General features: G+C 37.8%; 2 long non-coding RNA genes across 2 annotated transcripts; both read left to right on the top strand.

The window, feature by feature from the left end:
• The first annotated feature begins 461 nt into the window (after nucleotides 1–461).
• Nucleotides 462–9,779, top strand: LOC144193338 (uncharacterized). The gene is made up of 3 exons (XR_013325729.1): nucleotides 462–831; nucleotides 2,149–2,282; nucleotides 9,688–9,779. It is a non-coding gene; the product is annotated as an uncharacterized LOC144193338 (long non-coding RNA).
• Nucleotides 9,780–10,140: 361 nt separating this feature from the next.
• LOC144187138 (uncharacterized) lies at nucleotides 10,141–11,256 on the top strand. Its single transcript, XR_013324837.1, has 2 exons — nucleotides 10,141–10,547; nucleotides 11,155–11,256. It is a non-coding gene; the product is annotated as an uncharacterized LOC144187138 (long non-coding RNA).
• The last annotated feature ends 6,604 nt before the right edge of the window (nucleotides 11,257–17,860 follow it).

Raw genomic sequence — 17,860 nt, 5'->3', positions numbered from 1 at the left:
AGATCAAAGATGAGGGGTAAAAACTTTGTCGCTGGGAAATGTAAGACAATATTTCATTATGAAAATGATTGGGTTAGAGTGTCACAGTGAGAAAGCTTGTCTTTTGGATGGATTGAATACATTTTAAGATATTAAGATGAATTAAAACTCCTTAAGGAATGACTCTTAAATTGATAAGTCATTTTGGGTTCAACTGCTTGATGACAGTGACTTTTTGACATTTTCTGATTAGTCATTCAATTAAAAGCTGAAAAGACCTCGACAAATGTGCCCTTAATTGATAAATCACAGCAATATTTTCTGCAAAAAAATGTTTTATTCAAGTGACAACATTATTGATTTGTATTCCAATACAATGAGTGCAACTTCTTGCTAAATGTATACGTACAATTGAAAATATTTGTCCTGCGTTTCGAGTTGTACGTGAACGCAACACAGGTGTGTTCATGATTACCTGTTGCACTTTGGGGCATCCACAGTTGGGTCCCATTAAGCACTTCGGAAATTGTTATTTTAACTTAATAATATCATGGCAATATTTTCAGCTAAAATTGTTTTATTCAAGTGACAACATTATTGATTTGTATTCCTATAAAATGAGTGTAACTTCGTGCTTAATATATTCGATTGATAATATTTTTCCTGCATTTTGAGTTGTACGTGAACGCAACATGATTTCCTGTTGCACTTGGACCATCCACAGTTGGTCTCCATTAAGCACTTCGGAAATTGTTATTTTAACTTAATAACAATATGCTGTCATTTTTGGGGGAATCAAATCCCACCTATGAATCATTAATCATGACGATCGCGTCTGTTAAGAGCCCATCGGTAAGTTTAATTCAATTATTTTCCGTGTTCGCATACTAGCATTTAGCCGCCTACCATATTAGCTTCGGCCCTCAACTGTTGGTGTCGCTAGCATCAAATGTAGTGTTTTTCATCTCATCGTGCTTCATGATTCACTTTAAAATACCTCAGTTGTGTAAGTCAACTTAATTCCGAGAGTGGAAAATAAACGCACAATTTTCAGACAAAGGAGTGCTTGACTTTGAGGCCCTTGATTGTACTACAAACCCGGTAATTAGCGTGCAAGATAGGCTGATGTAATTACCGCTAAGTGTGAGTACCCTGGAGTAAACAAATATGTTCATCAAGCAAATAAGGGATTACCGTGGATATGCTCACTTCGCTCCTTAACCCGTCTCAAGCACCGGGGGAACGTGAGGCGAGGCGAGCGAGCGCATAAATGAAAAAAATAAAAAATAAATTAAAAAAATAAATACAGTCAGAGCTGAGCTGTGCCAGAGCAAAACTGCTGACAGGCACTGTCTGCTGCAGGAGTTTTCTTTTCAAAATAAAATACATCTATATATTTATATTTGTATAGCAATAAAATGTATTTGACAAAAAATGTTTACTGTTTTTAATAAAAAATCTATTTTTAAATTGTAAATATGCCAATATTTCCCCAAAATACTGCGACAGAAAAACTTCTGGTCTTAACCAGTGTATATTCCAACATTTAAAAAAAACATGAAAATTGTAAATATGGCAATATTTCCCCAAAATACTACGACAGAAAAACATCTGGTCTGAACCAGTGTATATTCCCACATTTAAAAAAAAATATTTTAAAATTGTAAATAATGCAATATTTCCCCCAAATACTGCGACAGAAAAACTTCCATTCTGAATCAGTGTATATTCCCACATTTTTTCCTTTTTTGAATGATCACTACAGTTTAATAGTATTTAATAAAAACCGGAAATTAATATTGAAAACACCCATTGATGGCAATAAACATCTAATCCAGTAATAAAAACATTTAAGAAAAAAATGTTCTCATTAAAGAGGATGTGAAGGTGACTAGTCATTGGCTGGGAAAGGATCCGCGAATAATGACACCGTTTTAGTTTAGTTTGACATTTCACCCAACAACTTTTAGTTTTGCTGATGGACAGCGGTACAAATTTGGGGCATTCATTTTGAGACAAACCTCCACTGACCATCTCAATTGTTGATGTGCAAGTGCTGAGCTGTAATTTCTCTCCCAATTAAAGCCAACCTGACTGAAGACTGACCTGTTTTAGCATGGCCTCAAGGCACAAAAGTTATTTATTTTTCTTTTTTTTTTTTTTTTGCAGCGCTAGGCCAAACAGTTTAGCTGGATGTCCAAACCTCTGACCGGCCCTCTGGCCAGTGGCCGACAAGTCTGCTGAGTTGTCTACCTGAGCACTGGAAGTGAAATAGATGCACTCAAAGTCACCTCCACTTACAAGTATGTTTCATTTTTTTTTTGGTTTCCATGAGACAACCTACTTTTCTAAACAGCTTTCTCATAGTACTAAGGCACAGGTGTCAAAGTGGCGGCCCGAGGGCCAAATCTGGCCCGCCACATCATTTTGTGTGGCCCGAGAAAGTAAATCATGAGTGGCGACTTTCTGTTTTAGGATCAAATTCAAATGAAGAGTATAAATGTATATTAAATTTCCTGATTTCCCCCTTTTATATCAATAATTGTACATTTTTATTCATTTTTTTCTGTGTTTTTAGTCCAAAAATCATTGTCATATCTTAAAATGTATAAAAATATTTTCTGTTTTCTACTATAAAATGGAACATAATGATTAAGAGATTTTCCTTTACTAAGAAAAAATCTCAAAAGCATTGTTTTAGATCTATAAAAAATGGAAGTTAGGGTTTTTTAAAATTAAGAGGATAGATGTATATTAAATTTCCCGATTTTCCCCCTTTCAAATCAAGCCATTTTTTAACCGTTTTTTTCTGTTTTTAGTTCAAAAATCATTGTGTAAAATCTAAAAAATATTTAAAAAAGCTAAAATAAACATTGTTTTAGATCTATAAAAAACTGAATATTCAGGGCTTTTAATCCAGTTCTTTTAATCCATTTATAAAAAAAAAAATCTAAATATTATATCTAAAATGGTCCAGCCCACTTGAGATCGAGTTGACGTTAACACCCTTGTACTAAGGTATCTATCTATATTCACCTGGCGATTGGACAACTACCAGTCCGGAGCGTATCACCTTGCTTGCATTCCCCGAGGAGAAATGTGATATAAAATAAATGAATGGAAAATCAGACTCACTCAAATTACCATATGATGAATAATAGGTTATCCCAAGCGACCGCTCAAAATTTCTCATGTGTTCTACCTGGTGAGACTGCTACGCCTCAACTCCACTATGTATATTTCATTTCCTTCATTGCGTACGTGCAAAATTCCCTCCAGCGTCAAACCCTTTGTCCAACCACCACTTATTTACAATATTTCAGCTGTCACATTATGAAACCTTCTATTATTTTGTACTTCTCCAAATACCGCATTTTCACGACTATAAGGCGCACCACATTATAAGGCGCACCCTCAATGAATGACATTTTTCCCTTATATAAGGCGCACTGTATTATAAGGCGCAATGTCTGTCTATTTTGGAGAAAATGTAAGACTTTTAAGTGCGCCTTATAGTGGTGAAAATACGGTAATTGCTATTGACTTCCAGGTATGAAGCACTCACTCACTACACAGTCACCTCTAGAGCCAGCCATTGTTGATGTTTTGGATTTTTTTGTATAAAATCTTGCAGTGTGGGGAGCTATATGATGGAAGATTTTGTAAACTAAGATGGCATCTGCATATTTAACAGTATTGAGTATTCAGTTCAGGCGTCTGTGTTTTTTTAATATCCGACAGTGGTGGTTTTTCGTTTTTGGTTTTCTGTTTTTTCCATATATAAGGCGCACTGGATTATAAGGCGCACCGTCTATTTTGGAGAAAATTTAAGACTTAAGTGCGCCTTATAGTCGTGAAAATACGGTACTCTAACATAAAGTAAGCCGTTCCTATTGTAGGTACGCATCTGTACTGCAGTATTAGGCCTTGGTTGGTCAGGTTAATGCTGTACCGCTGCCAAAAACAGTAAAACAGCCCCCCGTTGATATCAGTTATTAATATTTAACAGTGCACTATTAAAGTTTAAGGCGGTTGAGATGGAGCTGGGGGCTAGAAGAGGCTACTTGATGATCACTGGCCATGCAGCACTCTAAAACACGTGCACTAAAGCCCCTGACAGTGTTACGGTGTGGATTTAGGGAGGCGGGAGGCAATAGTGCATGAGAGCGCCATGTCTGTGTGTGTGTGTGGTGAGGACAGTAGAGCTGCTTAATACCTTTACTGCCCGTCTGCAAGATTCTATTGTCCACGTGAGCACTGGCAGGTATTCATCATCAATGTCGCCGGCTGCTGATGGTTCCGTTTAGAGTTTGTGAGGCGTCGGGGTCCAGTGAAAAGTCGTACTGCTGCGCGTTCACTTTTAGTTGCCGCCGTAAAAGTGCAATGCATAAACAAATAAAAACACCATATGCTTTGCTAGTGTTTATATTTGACATAAGGATATCAATGCATAGCTTAATATGGCTGTATGTATAGGAAATACTACGGTTTATTTAATGGTTGTGAGGAACTAACGTGGGTTAGCTTTATATCGTTAGTGCAAAAAAAATTCTTTTTTTTTTTTAAACAGCACCTTTCACCGTGACCGGACGTTCGGTCGCCAGTCTTTTGGTCCCTTTTGGTCGCTGTCAAATGTACTTAGATATTAAACAGTACTTGGATATTAATCTCTCTCTCTCTTAGATATTAAATTCTCTTAGATATTAAACTCAAACATCCCGGCGACCAAACGTCCCGGCGACCAAACGTCCCGCCGACCAAACGTCCCGGCGACCAAACGTCCCGGCGACCAAACGTGCGAGCACCCTAATGTGTTCCAGGCATCGACTTTTGTCCTATCAAAATTTCAGTTTTATTTTATTGACACGCTAATCCAACCAGATAAAGCCCCACAGAATTAACTTTTTGTATATCAATAATGCTAAGAACACTATGTTTACAGTAGTTGAGGAATAGGAAAAGAATGTTATAAACCTTGTTACTTCTCACAAATGTCACTGACGTTTTGAGGTAAACAGATAAAAGCAAGGTTAAAAGCCAACAAAACGACAGCAATGTTCCCACTTCTTCAAGGAATAAAAATAATAGACCGACCGACTAAAAGTGAGCATGAAAAATCCACCGCCTCCCCGCTGACCCATATCCTCCATTACATGCGGCGATTATAAGAATAGATGGGCCTTATGGCCGCCCATTGGAACAGGAAACCATAGCTCACTGTCCACATGCATTTGAACCAAGGCCCGAGCAGCTTTATTACGTGACGGTACTCGTGGTTGCTCAAGAGCCACCCGCAGTCTGGTTACTTCACTGACCTGCTATATTAGTTAATGATCAGAATCTGTTTAATATTGATATATAGTATTATTTTTGCATATACTGTGTATTTGTCGCAAAAAATGACTTGTATGCGCACAAATTAGACTTGACATGCACGAAAAACGCCATAATACAAAAATATTCGGCCGGTATAGTCATTTATTTCAAAATATAGAAAAGATAAACAGCATTACAAACAGCTAAACAACATTTTTTTGACGTTTATGAAGGAAAATCAAGAAAAAAATAATCCGTATCTTGCGTAAATTGTGAAAAAACTCATTTAGGGCGCAGCCATTTTACATAAAATGACAAACTAGACTGCTATGGACACATTTCCTGGTTTTACTGGTCACCTGACCTCCTTTTTAAATATGTCTAGGTGCAGGAAACACCCTTTCGAGTTTTGTAATCCAGCAATCGACTTATACAGTATCTCAGAAATACCACGTGCGAGGATTTTTCTTAAGATTTTCCCTTCAAAGTAACACATTTTTACTTTCTACTAAAACCATGAATATGGAACGTTTAAATTGTGAATCAAAGGGCGGCTTATACGAGAGAAATTGTCAAATTCAACGATTTTAAGGCCATTTTAAGGGTGCGACTTATATGCAAGAAAATATACACGTATCAGCAATTTCCAAAAAAAAAAACCCAAAAAACGGGGGAACCCAAATCTTCCCTTAAACGAGTCTTTAAAAAAACATAAAACTTCCACTTGAATATGAATAAGGCGTCATTCTGTCCAGGAATTAAACTTGGTTGAACTACTATATCTTAATAGCTGATCTCAGGCCAGTGGGGCCACTTAAGTCTGTCAGTCTTGGCGCGGCGCTTGAATGCAATCACAGCTTTGCTTTCTGGTGCGTGGCTTCCTCTAGTGACCGGCGTGGAATTAACATACATACGCACACATTAATATGATATTTCTGCATAAATTCGGGGGGGGGGGGGGGGGGGGTGTTAAAAGTAGGCTGTGATGATGTGTTTTGGGCTGTACGACAGACAGGGGAATCTACTTGCTATCTTTTGCCAGATAAAGCAATTACAAGGTTGTGATAAGGACAAAAATCTGCTGTATATTCTGATTTATATTGTGATAATGATTGACTTTATCGTAAAAATTGAGTCAACAGGGAACTTGTGATCCAGTGGAGTACTCTAAGGCATATTTTAATTATTTTTTAAAAGAATAGTGGATTTATTGGGTGTTAGTGACGGTGTTAGATGTCCAATCCATTTTGACTGGGAGGTCTGGCATCAATATATTCAATGAATACCTAGTCTTTATGAGGTTGTATTCCGTTGAATAAAAAAATTATGTTAAATAGTCACTTGTCTTATAAAGGTTAACATGAAAATGACACAATCCTTTAATTTTAGGTATTCATATTCACATTAATGCAGACATGTGCTAACTACGGCCCGCGGGCCACATATGGGCCCGTTAGGCTTTTTAATCCGGCCCGCCAATGCTGTCCAAATGTTTTTTCCCCCCCAAGATGGCGCCGTCACGCCGAAACCAGTGGCAGTAGCTCTGTCCACTCTAATTAGCTTTTCTTGTTTTACAGCCCCTCCATCTTTTTTTTAAATTACATTTTAATATTTCCTAATACATTCCTTTTTACTTTACTTTGTACTTTATACTTTTTACTTTAATGATGAGTGATGAGTATGTTATTACTTGAGTCCTTTTTTTCTGTTTATGTTTCGTATGTACTGTTAACGGAGGCACTTTTTTATATGTATCGTATCTTGTGCTGACCCTGCCCATCTGTCAAATTTTTTAAAGTCAATGTGGCCCCCGGGCCCAAAAGTTTGCCCACCCCTGCATTAATTTATATTCTTATTATTGACTGGTATTTTATTTTATATTTATTTTTTAAAAACACTGCATTTCTTTATCAACCATTCAAATAAACAGATATGTTAAGGCGACTAATGCTCAACTAATGAGCATATATCGCACATATCGAGGTACAAGCCACACCCTAAATATGAAAATTATCATCTTATTAAAACAGTAGCACACTAGATGAATTAGATTGGGTGGGTGTACCTAATATTATGACCATTGAGAAACCACTGGTGCTTTCACTCCATTCCGGCTTCAAGTGACTGGAGGTAACTGCTAGTGATAACTAGTAATTACATCCATTTAAAATGTGCATTATTTTACCTCTGCATTAAATAAACTAGTGAGGCAGAAAATTGTCCAGTTTTATCCTCTGCCTTATAAACACACATTTTCTCACAGAAGGGGAAACCACATTTATTAGGACACCACCTTCCTTCAATTGGGCTAAACATTTAATACACTATTTTTTAACAAAGTACTAAATAGTATGCATTTTCTATCAAAACTATGAAAAAATCAAGCTATATTTATAAAAAACTAAAATATTGATAGTTTTTAGTTTTTAGCTTGACATTTTAACTTAGGACGATTTTATTTTGAAATGCAATGTCATGCTTTAAGCCTCTAATTTATTATTTTGAAAGTTTAGTAGTGGGCTCAATTTATTTTTAACAATAGTTAGTTTTTTTAACAATAGTTAGTTTTTTTTTTTTATCAGTTTTTTTTCATTTGCTAAAACCAAAAAGCGTACTACTAGTTGCTGTTTGTGTGTTTTTTTAAATTTCTTTGCAATAATTTACTAAAAAATAAAATAAAAGTATTAAAAATGCATTTAAAAATCACATATCAATTTTTGTGGTAATTTCCACTAAGAAAACGACTCATAAACGCTCAAAAATTATTTTCACCCACTACTATATATATATATATATATATATATATATATATATATATATATATATATATATATATATATATATATATATATATATATATATATATATATATATATATATATATATATATATATATATATATATATATATATATATATATATATATATATATATATATATATATATATATATATATATATATATATATATATATATATATATATATATATATATATATATATATATATATATATATATATATATATATATATATATATATATATATATATATATATATATATATATATATATATATATATATATATATATATATATATATATATATATATATATATATATATATATATATATATATATATATATATATATATATATTTTTTTTTTTTAATGTTAATAAAACTTTTTTGATATTAATCATGGACACTCAGACCCTCCAGTCCGACATCCCAGTCAAGTGCTCCGGGGTATAGAATTAATCTCTCTTCTTCATTGCAGGGCAGGGTCCGCCATTCAACCTTAATAGAGGATTCCATTTTTTTTGAAATAAGAAGAATTGGGGCCAAAAAAATATATATTATTCTCACCTTTCCACAAAGAGAACACGATTTGCCAAGTGGAAATACATTTGAATGGACATCTAGTAGTACCTATTCACGGCTGGTTCCTAATACGAGCCGGGGGGTCTCGTCCCCTGTACCTTAGGTGTGCGCTCATTGTCTACGTGGGGCACAAAAGGACGATAGGAGTCTTTAGAAAAGAGCAAAGCTCTCTACAGATTAGACTCCATTAGCATTTAAGGTACTGTCATAAATTCCTGCCCAAAGGGGAGGGGTGAGGTGGGACAAATGAAGCAGGATTAATAGGGGACCCGAGTCTAACTGATAGTGGGGATTGGGAGGCAGGGTCACCTTGGGGGGTGGGGGCGGGGGGTGCTAGAGGAGGGTTGAGGAAAATCCAAGATGGACGTATGAAAAGATCCCCCAGAGTTTGGATAAAAGAGGAAACAAGTGTCAAAGTTAAAAGGTGAGAGGAGCTTAATGGGAGGGAGTTGGTTAGGTCCTACTTAGATTGGTGATGAGGTCATCATCGAGGGACGGATCCTTTCTGTACTCAAGTGGGGGTCCACACTTGGGAGTACATGTGTGTGCCTGTTTTGTTTGTAAAGTTTAATTATTAAAGTAGGGATTAGCTTGGTAGTACATAAAATGTGGGTTTGTTGTATTTGATATTATTATTGATATTTGTGTGTAATAGAGCATATCTTTTGGCTAGATCTTATAAGTATATTCACCATATGTGCCTATTTAATTAAATGTCAATGATTAAATCAGATGTCTGCCTGCAGTGTTTTAATAATTATATTAGAGTATAATTATTAATGAACATATTATTCTCTAACATGTGGTGAGGTAAAAATTAAAGTTTTTTCAGTGAATTGTAATATGTTTATATTAGTATTTTTTTCAGACTAGAGTGACTTTACACTGTTATTACAAATTCAATTTAAATCATGTTTGTATATGGGTTTGAATCTGAGCTCATTTTTCGTAAGTCTAAAATCTAAAAATTGCAATTAAGGTGACCATTGATGATATTAATTTTATTCAACAGGTGAAATGTCAGCGGCGATGTCAAGTCGCAGGAAATGGAAAAGAAATGGACGGAATGAAGAAAAACTATCTGCGAGCAACTTGTCACAACCGGTCAGTGTACTATTTTTACGTGTTTGCAATTTGGACTGATGTTTTTTTTTTTAAATTTGTGTATATTGGGTGACATCAATATAGTTATTTTCCTTCAGTAGATGTAGCGCTCGAGGTATGACCAAAATTGTTATGACTGTACAAAAAAATATCAGTATATAATATAATTATCAAGATATTTGAAACTTCAAACTTCTGTAAATAAGTAAATGAATAACCCTTTCCTCATTTAAATATGAAAGTAACTGTTTTACCTTACTTTCTTTATCTTTATTTTTATACATTTGCCTTTAAACCAAAAGTTGCTGTGCAATATAAAATAAATAAAATAATCAACTGTAAACATCACCATTTTAAAGCAGTGTTCTCGTTACCTCTGCGTCCTGCGTCTGATACGCACAGCTTTTCTTCCAGACGCACAATTTCAAGTAATGTGCTTTTTTCGGACGCAAAGAATTTTTTATCAAAAAAAAAACCAAAACACATATATATCCGATAGCAAACCAATTTATTCCACATAATCTTTGCGAAATAATTCTCGCGTGAACGAGACTAGCAGACACTAGCAGACGAAGGAGAGGAAGCGATTGCAAGAGTTTCGTAATAATGTAAGAAAGATAAAAAATGTTTCAGAAAAAGCAAAAGTCTGGATAGTTATTTCGCAGTTAAAAATACAACTAGTAAGAAAAGAACTGCAGAAGATTCGATCGATGATCATGAAGCAAAACGGGGGAAGCAAGGAAAAATACGCACATTTCAAAAGACTTGGTTGCAGCTGTTCGCGTGGTTACGATATGACGAGGAAAATAATTTCATGTACTGTGCTGTTTGTACGGATAACAAGCAGGTAAATGGATTGATTGCGGCAGCTAAATGCACGAATTTTCAAAAATGCACCCTGGATAGACACATAGTTTTGCCCGGACACAAGTTGGCACTGGAAATTCCCACATTGCGAAATAACAACAAAAAAACCGGACAAAAGGCATCAGCAACAAAAGACAAAGTAGTTACAGCCAATCATATCATCATATCAAGTAGTTACAGCCAATCATATCATCAACTGCTACAAAGAGGGAGTGGAGAATGCTCAAGCAAATTGTACTGGCTGAAAAGTACCCAAGAGACAAGATGAGCAATCTCTGGAAACTGATCAGCCAGTACCACAGTGAAGAGATGCCAAACATGATAAGATTGGCTCAGCTGGCTCTTACATCAGCTGTGCCTACAGCTGGCTGTGAGAGAGGTTTTTCTGTGCAGAACAGAATCCTCACAAAGAAAAGAAACAGGCTGCAAGTGGAAACTCAGCACAAACTGATGGTAGTGCAGCTGGCTAAAAGTGTGAACCATCAAAAGGCCCTGGAAAAGTGGAAAGGCTGCAAAGAGAGGAGGATCTACGAGCTGAAAGACTAGTACAATGATAAATAAACCCTAACCCTAAACCATATAATAAATAAATTAAATCTGAATGTTTATATATCGTTGTTTATGTTTTATTTGCATCCGTGGTATGTTGGGACTCGTGACAAGTTTCCTGGGACGCACAGTTTTCAGACAAGCGAATCCCTGGGACTCGCAGTGTGCCAATTGTAAAATTATCACTGTTAAAGTAGACTATTTTCAGTCTCACAAAAATTAACAGAGTAAATTTACCTCACATATGCCCATTCACAAAAAATAAAATAAAAAAACTTAACCCATATTATCCCAAAATAACAATAGAAACAAAAAAAATTAAAAAAACACCAGAGAGAATGTTTTAGTGGGTCGGCTCAGTGTTGTCCTGCATCTCATAACTGCTTATTTTGCCTGTCTTATTGTCTTTTTGCATTCATGCTCAGTCTTAGCCTCTTGCTTTCCTCATCATCCTCTTCTTCAAAAATAACTTCATCAACATAGTTCTTTTCTTATTCTGTCAATGCAAGAAAAATAATGCGGTTTAGTGAAACTCAATCACTGCTACTTTCACAAATTCTAGCCTACTTTTCCGATTGTGCAGTCCGTGTTAGGTGAAAGTCTGACCATGTTCAGTTTAACTCCTAACCCTCACCGTGATAGGGACAAGGTGACTTACAAGTAATCTATACACGAATAAGTGCACACACTCTGGCCTTTTATTAGATTTCCAATACTATCCAGTCCCAACCACGGTTCTTCCCAGTTTGTAGTTATCCGGAGAAGTTCTACATGGCAAATGAGTCCAGACAGCTATGATGACACCCAGTGAATTCCGGCCTTTTTTTTTAGTTGGGTTGTTGCAAGGAATGGAGTCTGTCAGAGGCTTCTGGTATTGCACTATGTGGAGAGTTAAGCTAAAGGGATCTATCTGTCAGAGCTTAAGGAGTTTTCTAACAGTACATTGACCTTGAGTGCTCAACATTGATTTCCAGTAGCGCCTCCCAAACCGCGCCGCAACCGGCGCGCAGCACTACGGGACCCTGATTGGGAACAGATTTCCCAAATTCCGATAGCGCGCCTCCTGCCCGGGATGATGGATAGTCCTCCCGTAGCCCATCAATTCTTACCTGCCGCCGACGAGGTGACACCTGGGCCAGATTTATCATCATATACAACATCGGGCCGTGCAGCCAATTAGGGAGAGTTGTACTAAACTGGAGCCCCGCCCCCTCTCCCTCAGGATCACGGCGTTCCATTTAGATCGGAGTGGAAGTCGGGGGTGTGACTGGAAGTTGGTTGTTGTTGTTGGACTTTTTGAACCGTTTTTCTTTTTTTTAAAAAGGGTAGTGAATGACAACAAATAAAATTGATTCCAAGAAAAGGCACTTACTTAATGACATATTTTATCGTGGCCGGACGTTTGGTGGCCGGACGTTTGGCGGGTGGACGTTTGGTGGCCGGACGTTTGGTGGCCGGACGTTTGGTGGCCGGACGTTTGGTGGCCGGACGTTTGGTGGCCGGACGTTTGGTCGCCCGGACCTTTGGTCGCCCGGACCTTTGGTCGCCCGGACCTTTGGTCGCCCGGACCTTTGGTCGCCCGGACCTTTGGTCGCCCGGACCTTTGGTCGCCCGGACCTTTGGTCGCCCGGACCTTTGGTCGCCCGGACCTTTGGTCGCCCGGACCTTTGGTCGCCCGGACCTTTGGTCGCCCGGACCTTTGGTCGCCCGGACCTTTGGTCGCCCGGACCTTTGGTCGCCCGGACCTTTGGTCGCCCGGACCTTTGGTCGCCCGGACCTTTGGTCGCCCGGACGTTTGGTCGACAGTCGTTTGGTCGCCGGTATTTTAGTCGCCAGTATTTTAGTCCCTTTTGATTGCTGGTCAAATGTACTTAGATATTAAACAGTATTTAGATATTAAACTCTATCTCTTAGATGTTAAACTCTGTCTCTTACATATTAAACTCTGTCTCTTAGATTTTAAACTGTCTCTTAGATATTAAACTCTCTCATGAACATAGTACCATAGAAATACGATTCATCGCTCCAAGAACAAACTCAATTAGAATATAGTATTGTTGGTTTAATTTAGAAATAAATCAGTACTAAAAAGACATATATTTCATATTATTGGTTAGAATTAGCTTTGAAACTCCATTTGAAAATCTTAAGCCCTAACTCGCAAAAATGTTAACTACGCGCCATTCACAAACCTTAACAAACCGTTGCACGTCGTCATAAACTAAGGCACCCCCGGCACAGCATTAGCCATGAACGAGATCATTTTTCAGCGTGTTAATTATTCACTCCCGCCATGAACTGGTCCAATTGCATCCCATGGAAATCAGAGTAATCAGAGCACGGTGAATGAACTAATCTAATTAATACCCTCCTGTTCCTGCTAGCGCTTTTACGACGAGCTGAAAACCTTCTGCTACTTTTATGGTTATTTCAAGCCAAGTGTGCCACATCTCGATTCCACCTTATTACTATTGGTTAGCCACCCTAAAAATGGAAAGAGTAAGGTTCGTCAAACACGGAAATCAACTGGTTCTGGGTCATCGCTAACAGAGAAACCCCGACTGCCATTTTTTTTTCGTAGACTTACAAAAGATGAGGGTTTTTCTTCTGGGTGAGTCCTTTCCTTGCCCTCCTCTCTTTCTGTATTTCCAGTCTCTCACTTGGCGGGGGGACAACGGTTTCTCCAAGGCTCACCAGACACTGTACTTTAGCCCCCGTGTAATCCAGCCAACCCTATTTCATTAGCCACGCGGACTAAAGAGCTTATTGACACATCCCCGTTCGTCCTAGTAGAAGCACAACACAAATTCTTCGGAATACACCGCCGTTCATCCAACGTTTACCATCAGTCCCCCGCCAAAAAAAAGCCCGGGATGGATTAGAGATGGCATCAATGGGATGAGACGTATTACCAATCGATTTAGACGTAGCCAAGCATTGTTCTTCCGAGTAGGGAAACTTTGGATCTGTTGGTTTGTCTGCCTTTTTGCTACTGTTTGCTTTTTAATCTCCAAAGTCATTGGGGAACGTTTTACAGTCTGCTTGCATTGTCTGGGATAAACATGGCGGATTTTCAGGATGCAAAGTAGCTTTGTTCAGATCTGGGTGAAGGGAGGATAAACAGGCAGATTGAGAGAAACCTGATCAGTCTTAATGGCGACGCTTTAGGCTTTCGTCTTTCCGTCTTTTCACCGCCAAAAACACCATTGTACTGATTAGACCAGACATGGGCAAACTACGGCTCGCAGGCCACATTCGGCCTTTTTAATCCGGCCCGCCGACGTTGTCCAAATTAATTTTTTTCTCCCCAAGATGGCGCCGTCACGCGGAAGCCAGTGGCAGTAGCTCTGTCCACTCTTATTTGTTTTTTTTTTGTTTTACAGCCCCTCTATCTTTTTTTAAATTACATTTTAATATTTCTTAATACATTCCTTTTTACTTGACTTTGTACTTTATACTTTATACTTTTTACTTGAATGATGAGTGATGAGTATGTTAATACTTAAAGGCATTTTTTCTGTTTGTTTCATATGTACTGTTAACGGATGTACTTTTTTATCTGTATCCTATCTTGTGCTGACCCGGCCCTTCTGTCAAAATTTTTAAAGTCAATGTGCCCCCCCCGGGCCCAAAAGTTTGCCCAATCCTGAATTAAAACATTAGATAAACAGGCCGAATTCTGTTGGACACTGTGCCCTCGAGTAGACATTGGTAAACTGAAATTGTCCACGATTTGGGCCGTTTTGGTGGAAACCAAGGTCTGACGGTGTCGGGACATCCTGTCAGCAAAGGGCAGAGGGCGTAAGGGACGTGCTAAGAGGCTGCCGTCATATTTCTTCATGAGGGGCGACAGTGACAGAGGAGCCACAAAATGAATGAGCTGTCAAAAGAAATGAGAACAAATAGTTGCTAGGTTTTGTGGATTGCGGGCCCTTCAAGCTTCAAGAGGTGTTTTTTTAGGGGCGGGGCCAGGACCAAAAGTGGGACCAGGACTAGCATCGGTGGATTAGAAAAGGCTTGCAAACTTTACTTTTATTTGTAATATTCACATTGGTGTAAATTATTACAATCTAAAGCAGTGTTTACCAACCATTGTGAGCAATGGTCGGGTTTTCCAAGGGAAATTGCACAATGTAAAATTCAGAGAGAAAAAATTAATGAATTTAACAGGATTTGAATTGAACTATTACAAGGTTAATGATGAACGTTAAATTATAGATGATAGTATAACAAGATTCTAATTGGGAAACAGTAATTTTGTTGCTTATTTTTCTCTAATATTAATACTAAAAATTGTTTGGTTTCTAGGTTGTTAATTTTTGGCGATGTAAAGTCTTTGTGAGCACATTTATATTAAATATTTATTATTATTTTTTCTATATTAGGAGATTTTAGTAACATTTGGAGAAAAGTTAAGAAAATATGGGATTAAAAACTACTTATTTTTGTATTTTAGTTATTTAGGGTCTGCAGACATTCGATTTTGGAATATTTTTGGACGTTTTTGTAAATCTTCTTGATAAAATTTTGATGAGAATGACTTGTTAATATAGGCAACATAATTTTAAATTCATAGATTGTCAGATGGTGGTGTCCTTTAAGATTATTTCCAATGCAAAAAGTGTGCCGCCACTCAAAAAATAGTTGGGAAACACTGCCTTAAAAGACCAACAATTGTAACACAAAATTCAAATAACAGTATAAGAGTCAACTTTTGCGTTTTAGCTTAAAATCAATGTACGTAAACCAGCTCTAAATCCACATCCACCATTTCCTGAGCATCCTTTATCTTCCCAAAGAAGGCCTACATTATAAATGACCCAAGAGAGCTCAGGTCAATGGTCAAATCAGTACACCCTGTCCATTATCAGTTCTCTAAAAGTCCCTATTTCAACCAATCATTCCCCCTCACCCTCTCCCAGTTCAAATGGATTAGTCCTCCATCACCGTTATCATTCCCCACCAGTGAGATTTTTCATCATTTATTTTTCTTCCTTTTCCTATCTATTGCCGAATATCATAGTTTTCTCATATTGCTACTTCTCCGCTACGTCATTAGCCGAACGATACATCCCAAGGGCCCATTCTTTTACTTCCTGCTGTAGAAATAAGCGGCTTATTGATTAGTTATCAGCCTGTAATTGGGCAGCGATCTCCCTCGCCCTCAAATACCCCCCCCCCCCCTGATATATGACACCCCTGACAGCTCAAGAGGCGGAGCTAAAGCATAGCATCGTCTGCCAACACTTTACTCAACAAAATGTCTTCCTGACCACACAAACACAACCCACATTTATTTCATTTTTCCCCCCCTGAAAAGGCTTTTTCCAACATTCTGCCAAGTAAAGATCAATCCATTTTTTTTCTTCGAAATTACACGGCCAATAAGAGGTCTAAAAAAGACCCCCATAAAGTTTGGGCACTCGGGGAAATACTCATTAGACTTTTAAGATGAAAGCAGGGTGCGGCTTACCCAGAAAGAAAGTTACTGTATAGTATAAGCTGCCAGTAAGTACGCCATTCGTATGTGGATAATTGCCTGTGAGGGATTTCAATACAAATTGAGGCTCAGGAAGCGGATAAGCAACAGGAAGAGTGTCTCTGCGCCTTGTGTAAGCGTCCACGTTTACTGTGAGTGAGCAAAGAAGCATGACTAACTCTTACTAAGTCCGTTTGTGTATTTTAGAATTTTTTTTAAAGGAAAAATACAGGAAAACGCTTGATTTTCCTCTCTAAATTCTCTACTTCTTCGAAAGGGACGTCCCACCGGGTTCTCCAGTCAGTGTCAAACCATCAGTTCGTGAGCCGGATTAGCCTTTAGCATGATAAACATCTCATTTCCACACTCGATATTGCCATAGTCAAACGTAAGGCCCCCCTGTTCATCATCTCCTTGCGCCCCCTACGTGCCAACGACCCAGCGGTGGAAGTTTGCGGACGTTAATCTAGTGGAGCAGGATGGCGCTGTGTGGCGACGAACTGGAGAGCATGTGGCGATAGTGACGTTTCACCCAAAAAACGGCTTCAGGGAAAAAAATATATGTTCATATCAACATGGTTGGTTTCATTCCTTGTGGAAAGGTGATAGGATAGAAGGCCAAAAAACACTATCTGATATTAAAAAACACAAATGCCTAAACTGGAATAATACTGTTAAGTATGCAGATGCCACTTTAGTTTACAAAATCTTCCATCATATAGCTCCTCCCCCACTGCAAGATTTTATACAAAAAAATCCAAAACATCAACAATGGCTAGCTCTAGAGATGACTGTGTAGTTCCTTTGAAAAATAGTGCTAAATTGGCCAAAGCAACTTCTCTCTTCATACCTGGAGCTCAATATGTGAACTTCTGTGTTTGAACCTCTTAGCCAATCATCTTAAAGCTTTTAGACCAACAAAATTGCCATTAGAATGCTGTCTAAAACTACCCTACATGAGTGTGTATGTGTAATTGTTTATCTTCAACCTACACAAGGGAGTAAAGATAGTAATTAGAATGCAACTCACCAACTGATGGACTGACTGACCAGTACTAAAGAAAATTTGATGGACAGACATACCGATTGGGACCCAAAGAATGTTCAAAACTAACAATTGGCCGATCTGGATTCAAAGACCATAGATCAGGGGTCTCAAACCAGTCCTCAAAGAGCCGCAGTGGGT

Source organism: Stigmatopora nigra, chromosome 2 (assembly GCF_051989575.1).
Source record: "Stigmatopora nigra isolate UIUO_SnigA chromosome 2, RoL_Snig_1.1, whole genome shotgun sequence".
Classification (NCBI taxonomy): domain Eukaryota; kingdom Metazoa; phylum Chordata; class Actinopteri; order Syngnathiformes; family Syngnathidae; genus Stigmatopora; species Stigmatopora nigra.
Note: the sequence above shows the minus strand (reverse complement) of the source record. Positions and strands in the feature narration are given on the sequence as shown.